Source organism: Barbus barbus, assembly GCF_936440315.1.
Source record: "Barbus barbus genome assembly, chromosome: 17".
NCBI lineage: Eukaryota > Metazoa > Chordata > Actinopteri > Cypriniformes > Cyprinidae > Barbus > Barbus barbus.
In genome coordinates this window covers 12,393,121-12,403,828 of record NC_136745.1, presented here as the reverse complement: position 1 = coordinate 12,403,828, position 10,708 = coordinate 12,393,121, and positions in this window count along the sequence as shown.

Sequence of the window (10,708 nt, the reverse complement as noted above, 5' to 3'; positions counted from 1 at the left end):
AAATTTTATAAACATTTCATCACCAATATTAAAAGTCTAGTTATGTTTCTCATTTGTAAAGAAACTTCTTAGGTCAAGTAGATACTTACAGTAATAATTAGAAGAAATATTTTTATTATTTCAACTTTTTATGAAATAATGACAACTTTTTTTAAATTAAACTTTTATATGACACACAAGAACCGATAGATTTTTGGTGTTGATTTCAAACTGACCACGACACGTCTTTATGCAACATATTTCAACAGAAATAAGATTTAAGAGTTAATATGTATAGTTATATTTAAATAATATTGATCATTTTTATAAAGATATATTTAATAATCTACAGTATATTAAAATTATATTTGTATTTTTAATTTTATAAGAAATATGTAAGACCAAGTTTATACTTCATTCACACAAAAATGTTTTTTCATCATGAATTATTTTATGTCATTTGAGAACCGACAGTATTTTGGTGTTGATTTCAAACCGACTACTACACATCTTTATGTGACATATTGGAATGGAAATGAGATTAATGAATGTAAAAATATATAGCCTATATAATTAAATATACATTTTAATATTTAAATAGATTTTACATTTTATTTCATCCTCAATATGAAATTTGTACTTTTATTTCTCATTTTTTAAAGAAATATCTAGAAAAGATGTAAAGATTACAGAAATATTAAAATAATTTCACTATCTAATCTTTTTATGTCATGAGAACCAATAGCATTTTGGTGTTAATTTCAAACTGATCATGACACATCTTCATGTGATATATTTGAACAAAAATGAGATTAAAGGGCATATTGCAGGTTAGAGACTCCAGTGAGTCGATGTATAGAAAAATACTGTAAGAACTAGATTTTCTTTAAAATACGCTATTAAGGCTTCTGGAGTCGTTTTTGTGAGAGAATTTTACTTCCGCATCTGAAACCGGAAGTGACGCATCAAAAGGGAGAGCGGTCCATTTAAACCCCAGGAAAACAATGGATCGCAGACAGTTCGGACGCTGAGGAAATGTTAAATGTGTATTTACACTCGTATGACGGACCACAGATAAAATTATGAGCCTGCTATGCAGCCAAGAGTGTTTGGTGAGAGATCAGTGTTAGCTTACAGATATACACACGTTAGCTAATAGCAATGCTAGTATTGATCATCTGAGTATTGATACTTACCAGTAATAGAAACTAATAAGGAAAATGGAGCAGGAAAGAGGTGCAGGTGTAGTGGACATGACAGTGCTGTGTTCTCCTGGAGCCTGTGGTGACCTGCAGTATTCCTCTCTCAGACGGCATATGCTGGGAGAAGCAAACACAAGTTTAGATCACATTCACTGCTGACCATGCTTTTCCACTTGGCCTCCATCACATCTGTTAAGTTACACACCACCGCAGTGTTTGAAGCAGATGCATTAGTGAAGTCCCGTCTCTTCACCTGCAGTAACGCACTGAGGCCCGGAAGATACCGTCCTATTTCTTGTTAGGAAACCTGTGGACTCGATGTCCTGACAGGCTGGAGTTTGTGCAACCTCCACAAACACAATAATTTACCATGACAATGAAAAATTTTCATAAAAATAACTACCGAAAACACACTGACTCGCGCGCGCTCAAAGCAGAGTGCGGCACACGACTCCCTTATGTGACGTAATATGACGCGATGTTGAAAAAAAGCGTTTTTTGAGAACTCTGTCAAGGAAAGCGTCACTTTTTCATCTAAATTTGTGCCCTCGTGTCTTGTAAAACATTTTCAAATCCTGCATTAACGGTTCATATGGTATTTTCATAAAAGGTTATATATTCATATTTTTTTACCTGCAATATGCACTTTAAGAACTGAAATTAGATTAAGAACGGTTCTTAATTAGATTAAGAACTGAAATATATTTATATACAGTGCCCTCCACTAATATTGGCACCCTTGGTAAATACAGTGCCCTCCAAAAGTATTGGAACAGTAAAGACAAAATTGCTCTGTTGGCTGTGGAGTCAAGACATTTACAAATATGATGAATATGAGACAAAACTACAGAATGTCACATTTTATTATTAGCCGTTTCAACTCATAAGTGTTTTACCAAATAAAAAGAACAGCACTTTTAGAGTTCATCCCTCTATCTGATGTGAGCATAAGTATTGGAACAGTTGCCTCACAGGTCTTTCTAAGTGATCAGCTGTGTCCTGTTGCATTAATTCTTCACATATTAAAAGCAGGGAATGTGTCGTATCAGTTATATCCATTACTTCTGTATTCTGAATCTTGCATTCGATGATGACACACACAAACCAGGATGAAAATGAGGGAGCTGACTTTGAGAGAAAAGCAAGCAATTTGGATACTAAAAGAAAAGAGGAAGTCAGTTAGAGCTCTGCAAAAACAAAGGGCACGGAGAAATCAAGAGTTTGGAAACCACCAGCGACACCAGCAATCAACAACGGCCTGATCGGCTGAGAAAACAACAGTAGTTGATGAAAGACAAATCATAAAAGCTGTGAAAATTAATCCTAAAAGACGTGTCTGTAAAATCACCAACAACTTCCAGAAAGCTGGGGTGATGCTCTGACAATCTACTGTCCTCAGGAGACTTTGACACAGAATTACAGATGCTACACAGCAAGATGCAAACCTCTGACCAGCACCAAAAATAGAAAGGCAAGATTAGAGTTTGCAAAAAATCACAAAGGTGAGCCAGAAGAGTTTTGGAACTGTGTTTATGGACCGATGAGACAAAGATGAACCTTTATCTAAGTGATGGGAAAGCAAAAATGTGGAGAAAAAAAAGGGAACTGCAATGATCCCAAGCATACAGTCTTAGATTGCCCAAGTCAATCTCCAGATTTAAATCCAATTGAACATGAATTTCTCCAGCTGAAGAGGAGAGTAAAGGCAGAAACTCCCCAAAACAAGCAACAATTGGGATTGGCTGCATTAAAGGCTGGGAAAATTATTTCAAAGGATGAGACCAAGAGTCTGGTGATGTCTATGGGTCACAGACTCACTGCTGTGATTGTGCGCAAGGGATCTGCAACTAAATAATAGCTTTTAATCTTTTATATCTGCCTTATGTTCAACTGTCCCAATACTTATGCTCACATCAATGAGTGGTATGAACTCTAAAAGTGCTGTTCTTTTTATTTGGTAAAACACTTATGAGTTGAAACGGCTAATAATAAAATGTGACATTCTGTAGTTTTGTCTCATATTCATCTTTTAATCATATTTGCAAATGTCTTGACTCCACAGCCAACAGAGCAATTGTGTCTTTTACTGTTCCAATACTTATGGAGGGCACTGTAAGAGCAAAGGCAACTGTGAAAATAAATCTGCATTGTTTATCCTTTTTATCTTTGATTAAAAAAAATCACAAAATTCCAACCTATCATTGAAGTAAAACAATTGAAAGCAGGGGGGAAATCTCATTGTGAAATAAATGCTTTCTCTAGTTCATGTTTGCCAGAATTATTGGCACCCAATTAATGCAGCGTCCTTTTGCCAGGGTAACAGCTCAGAGTTTTCTCCTATAACGCCTGAAGAGTTTGGAGAACACCTGATAAGAGATCAGAGACCATTTTCTTCATACAGAATCTCTCCAGATCCTTCAGATTCACAGCTCCATGTTAGTACTTCTTCTCTTAAGTTCATCCCACTCAGTTTCTGTAGGGTTCAGGTCAGAGGACAGGGACATCCATGGTAAAAGATTTATTTTGTGCTCAGTGACCCATTTTTGTGTTTATTTTCATATTTGTTTTGGATTGTTGTCCTGGTGGACGATCCAAACAAGGCCCATTATAAGATTTCTAACAGAGGCAGTCAGGTTTAGATTTTTTTATCTGTTGGTATTGTCATGTCTCTGAACAAGACGTCCAGGACCAGGATCCAGCAGCATATTTAACCGTGCATATGCAGTACTTTTTTATCCCTGTTTGTACTAAACTCATCTGGTGGGCTTGCTGCCAAAAAGCTCTTTTTTTCAGTTTCATCTGACCATAGAAGCCAGTCCCATTTGAAGTTCCAGTCTTGTCTGATAACTGAATATGCTGGAGTTTGTTTTTGGATGAGTGAGGAGAATTTTCCTTGAAACCCTCCCAAACAACATGTGGTGATGTAGGTGGTGTTTGATATATATATTTTTTTAGGTTTCTGATCCCGAGACTCAACTAATCTCTACAAATCTCCAGCTGTGATCCTTGGAGAGTCTCTGCTCCTCACCGCGCATTAGGACGATATAGACACGTCCTCTTTCAGGCAGATTTTTAACATCTTTAGTTGATTGGAACCTCTTAATTATAAACAGTTTTAATGTTTTAGCTCTTTTCTTACAGCCACTTTCTATTTTGTGAAGCTCAACAATCTTGTTCTGCACATCATAACTATATTCTTTGGTTTTACTCCTTGTGACAGATGATTAAGGGAATTTGGCCTTTGTGTTCCTCATATTTATAATCCTGTGGAACAGGAAGTCATGGCTGGGCAATTTCACCCTGGTGTGCTAAAAAATGGAAATATATACTTCAGAGGTATTTTACTCATGAGAATTTCTAGGGGAGCCAATAATTGTGGCCAACATTCATTGGAGAAAAACATTTATTTCATAATGAGATTTTATCCCCACTTTCAATTGTTTTACTTCAATGATGGGTTAGAATTTTGTGCATTTTTTGAGTGAAAGATCAAAAGGATAAACAATGCAGATTTAATTTCACAACTGCCTTTGCTCATATTTATTAAGGGTGGCAATATTAGTGGAGGGCACTGTATTTATAATATACTGTATATTTATATATTATTACATTTAAATATTACTTTTTAATATTTATTTTTATTTTTTTTCATTCATCAATATTAAAATTCTACTTATATGTCTTATTTTTAAAGAAACATCTGAGACCAAAGTTGATAATAAACATTATTTCATCAACAAATCTTTTATATGACACACTAGCTCCAATAACATTTTGGCGTTGATGTCAAATCTGTACAGAAATGAGTTTTTAGAGTAGTGGCAAAGTGAACAATTTTCAGCAAATATAGTTCATAACTGAGCTATCCACGAGAAAGCAACCTCAGGGCAACTGAATTTTCCTCTGGGTTATGTCGAAACACTGAGGAATGAAGTAGCAAAAACAGCTGATAGGATAATGTTGAGATACCAGACACCTACAAAGTCAAGCAACACCAGCAATGCTGACCTTTAGCATGCTATCTGACTATGTTATCTTCCTCCTGTTCCTTCTTCATCAGATGGTGTGGTGTGTTAGAGCTGACAGCCCGAGATGGAGGTGTAGCTGCTGTCAGACCTGCAGCACTGAGGATTGATAAACAGCAGCCGATGGTTCAAGGAAGGTGCACGTGTGTGTTTGTGATGTCCTTGGACCCTGCACTCCCGTATAGATTTTTTTCAGAGATTTCAGGAGGGTTTGCGTACATGTTGCTTTGGATTATCCCTGCGGCAGAGATTTCGAGTGAGACCTGTGGATGAAATATGAAACACAGTGAAAACTCAATGAGAGAAACAGACAGAAAGAGAAAACAGCACCAGTGAAAAGAACAAGACAAGAAAACAGTGACAATTTAAAAGAATCACACGATAGAGTGAAAAGCAATAAAAACTCGTCTTCTTAAATCAGAGTTTATCCTAATCAGCTGCAAACAGCCCATAAAATATTTTACAAAGATTATATTTGTGGAGAATCACACAGGAAATCTCCGCCCACAGTCAAATGCTATTGGCCTAAAATCATGCTGCACATAACTGTATATTAAACAACAAATATCTCAGAAAGGGAAAAATATTAGAACACTCTCCAAAAATAACAATATTAAGTAAAATTTTAATGTCTACATTAAAATTAAATTTTAAATACATGTATAATTATATAAAAATAAATTTAATCATATAAAATTAAATAATGACATTATTATTAGTATTATTATATTACTATAATTTTATAACAATGTAATTATAACAAATATACGATATTTGTAATTTAAAAGAAATTGTAAAATTTACATTTGCGCTCATAATTACGTGTATTAGATACATTCATTTTAAATGCTTTATGCCTCACAACATTATGATTCATTTTCAAAGACTTAAGAGTGTTCGTAAAAATATTCATGGTTTTGAAGATTAACTTTAAGTGAGCATCTAAATGTTAAAATGAAGAAATGAGCATGCACAATTAAACATCCAAAATCAACTAATATATAAATAATATTAGTACTATATATTTAATAATATAATCTAGATAAAATATATTTAATATTAATATAAAAAAAAATACTAATATCAACCGATATTGTGCCGTTATATTGTGCATCCCTAATTATTATACAGTTCTGTTTGGCAAAGCTAGTAAAACTATATATTGTATAAATTATACACATTACCATTAAAATAGTGTCAGCTGCACTGATATGTGTGTGTGTGCACGTGTAAGCTTGTGGGTGTGTGTTTTCTTTAAAGAAAGAGCAAGAGCCAGGGAAAGAGGATGAGGAGAAATGTAGGCCATGAGAAATGTGCGCCCTGCAGAGGAATCCACACGATCGATTGTCATATTCATTTGATGTCAGGCACAATACCAAAGTTAAAGGCCTGTATAAATAATCATAATTACAAAAAGCTCACTGATTGCTTTCCAATACACCGATCATCCGCTCTCTTCCGCCGGGGTTTGACGATTGATCTCTTAAGATTATTTGTGCGCTTTCTCTGTTTGTTTTATTTTCTTATGCTGTCGTACAGCGAGCTATATATTACGTTTCCTGCAATATTACAGAGCTTTGAGTAATGTGTAATGAGTAATGTGTGTGTGTGTGTGTGTGTGTGTTTAAATGAGAGCTGGTGTATCGCCAGGGGGTGTGAGTGAGAACAGGCCGCAGTAATTGAATCGCTGTCTCTGTGTCTGATCTAGCCATTATACAAGTGTCTCTCACACACATACACACACATACACACACACTTGTACATCTGCACAAGCCACACAAACACAGATTCAGCCTAATTAAATTTCTAGCGCACATCACTTGGTTTTGTTCTTTTTTTACTCTTCAAATGTAATTTTTCCCTGAGGACGATAAAATAAACATTAAACGCATCTAACACACACAAATTGCTCTATTTTATAGGACATTTTGTCTCCGAGGCTGAGGGAAGTTCAGACTGCGGCAGAAGACGGAAGAGAAGATGATGTAGCGGTGCAAAGTGTTTGCTGTGTGTTTGCTTTCTTGATGTGTGCATGTGTGTGTGTGCACGTACATTTCTACAGGTGTGTTATTATTTTTAGATATTTTATTTTTTATATAGATAATATTTATTCACAAACACACATTATGTACAGACATATTATATTTATATACACACACATTAGTAAGTAGTACACTAATATTCCCTTTCCAGCACATTCCTATTTTAGACTGATAGTTTTTTTAGACTGGGTTCCAAGACACCATTATATGTCATGTCTAATGATCTAGAACAAATTCAAGTGAGCTTTAATCACAACCAAGTAAACATTTAGAGACCTCAGTGCTTATTTCTCAGTATAAATGGAGTCATAAGTTAACAGAAATGATAAATAAATTTACTCCTTTTAAGACCATTTTTATTCTTTACAACAAATGCAAAACCACACAGAAAGGATTGTGGGATATCACAGTCAAATATCAAAATCCGACCATGATGCAGGAATCTTAGTAGATAGGATGTTGCGCGAACATTGAAATTGTACTCATTGCTTCCTAACTCTACAAAGACAGCATTTTTCGGTTTTCAGACACAGAACTAAAACACATTGATACTCACCCAACACTCATATTCATTCTGCAACACACAAGCACTAAACCGTTCACACAGCTTCTGAGTTCAGTCCTCCTGCTGTTCCCTCATCCAGCACAAGTGTCCATCTCGCTTCGCTGTGAATAGAGCTCTTCCCCTGGGCCTCCATCAACGCTGTGAACTCCACGCCAAACCACAGCACAACTGTCTGCAACAAAACACCGCTTTTATTCCAAACCATTTCCATTAAAGCACATTCTCACACGTTTGAAAAAGAGTTTAATCAGCTGGAACACAAACCTGAGCTCATGCTGCTATCGAATGAGGAAAATAGCAAGTACTGATCTGAGATCCACAGATGTAGACTCTTCATTAGTGACGGGATTAGACACAGAGCAAAAGAAACCGTTCTCAGATCGGGATGGACTGTTAGACAGGTGTTGGTCATTAGCAGTCTCATTAGAGGGTGACATGAAGGGAAAAAAAGAATCACGCAGATGTGAATTAGGTTCAGAGCTCCAGGCAGGTGGCAGATAGTGGACAATCTCTCAATGTCAACCTCAATCCTGCCACGTCTCAGACAGATCATGTCTGAGAGTTTGACGAGCTATGAAGACGAACTTCAGTCTGTTTCTGTTTATGCCGGTGACATTTATGTGATTATGAACGAAAGGTTTGCTTGATATGGTAAGTGTCTGCAGAGGGCCATTCTAACACAGCAGGGATGTTGACACCAAGACTCTCATTAGATACAATGAGGCTTAATGAGAGAAATTAATGATGCCAGGATCCTGCAATGTTGAATGTGTGTGTGTGTGCTTTTGGTTTTCCTGTAGGCATGAAATTTCTGAGAAAGTCCTCAGAAAAATAGAGACTCAAAATGGTTTGCAGGTCACTTTCATATTTAATAAAAAAATAAGCCAAATTATTATAACTAACTATATAACCAACCATATTTAGGATAACAAATTAAATGCACTAATCAACATTTACAATAAAGGGGAAAACACCTACCACACACAAAAACATTTTTTTGAGTAGGATTTATTTGAAACCAATGCTAGCAAATTTTACAAATAATTACAAAGAAATGGCAAGTAACATTTAATTATGAAATGTTAAATATGAAAAACTTAAAGGGATAGTTCAAAAATGAAAATTCTGTCATTAATTACTCACCCTCATGCCGTTCAAAACCTCGAAGATGTTTGTTCATCTTCGGAACACAAATTAAGATATTTTTGGTGAAATCCGAGAGCTTTCTGACCTTCAATAGACAGCACAGACAGTGGATAGAGTATCACGACGCATGTGCTTGCTTCGCTTCATGTAAACGACGCATGCGCATGCTGACGCATGTGCGTGTTAAATATAAGCAGCAGCACCATGCGCATTCGTTTTCACATGACTCTGTTTACATGAAGCGGAAGCAAGCGCATGCGTTGTGATACTCTGTCCACAATGGCGACGCGACGCAGCAGACGGGATGAGCAGGAGAAGAATTGTTGAATAAAGTCATTATTTTTGCTTTCTTTGTGTACAAAATCCATTAATTGACTGACAGCTCTTCTGTCTGCATGTTGAGGGAAATTGGGAGTAAGTGTAAAGGCGTTGTGTGCGCTGTGTGAACATGGCGTTACTGTAGTTCTAGAATAAATGTGAACATGCATTCACTCATCTCACTTGCACAAAGACAGATTCAGTATTCCTCAAAACGAATAAAAATAGTGAAATGCAAACTCAGAATATGACAAACTTGCAATAATTACTGTATATATGTTAAGAAACACAAATATCCTTTATCTATTTTATCCCATTTTATTTACCAATGTCTACACAAAAGTAACATAACACATTACTTTCCATAAAAAGCAACTAAGTAAAACAATCAGTTACTTTTTTAGGGAGTAATGCAATATTCTAATGCATTACTTTTAGAAGTAACTTTCCCCAACATAGCTTATATTTATGTTTATATATAAATATTCACATTTTGATTCATGGTGGTAATACTCATACATTGCAATGTTTAATTTTAAGATTTCAATTTCATTTAATTAGAAAAAATGCATACATTTATAAGAAAACAGATTTTGCACCATGTCCCAAGGCATCATTATGTCATGTCTAATTATCTAGTGTCTAATTAATGGTTCTCAACCCTGTTCTTTGTGTCTAATGTAAAATCTGCATCCTTAAGCAATGCCAGTTGAGAAGTGCTGATCTAGTTGAACTGTGCATCAGTTTATATTAAAAACAACAGATGTGACTGAGAGGTCTCAAGGTTAGCTACAAGGACCGGCCACGTTTTCAGCAGCACTATTTTTTCCATTCATTTTCTCCATAAGCGTTTTAAAATATCTTCAATAAATATTTGATTTGAGGCATAAAGGGTTTCTGGAAAATTTTGGAAATAAAAGAAGTGTGCAAGACTTAAATGAATAGTTCCCCCCCAAATTAAAATCTGCCCAAAAACTTACTCAGGTCATCTAAGCTGTATATGAGTTTGTTTATTCATCAAAACAGATTTGGAATTAAATTGAAATTTAACTCCAAATTTAGCATTACATCACTTGTTCGCCAATGGATCCTCTGCATTGAATGGGTGCCGTCAGATTGAGAGTTTAAACAGCTGAAAAAACATCACAATAATCCACAAGTAATCCTCATCAGTTTACATCTTGTGAAGGGAAAAGCTGCATGTTTTCACTGAGGAAGCGTTATTATGGATTATGCACTCGTATTTTGGACAGAATCCATGATCTGAAGTTAAAATTGTCTTTATCAATTTGTTTATTACAAACACCAGCTAACATCTCACTTCACAAGATGTTAATTGATGGACTGGAGTCATGCGGATTACTTGTGGATTATTGTGATGTGTTTACAAGCTATTGATTATAAGTCATAAATAGATAAATAAATATTAAA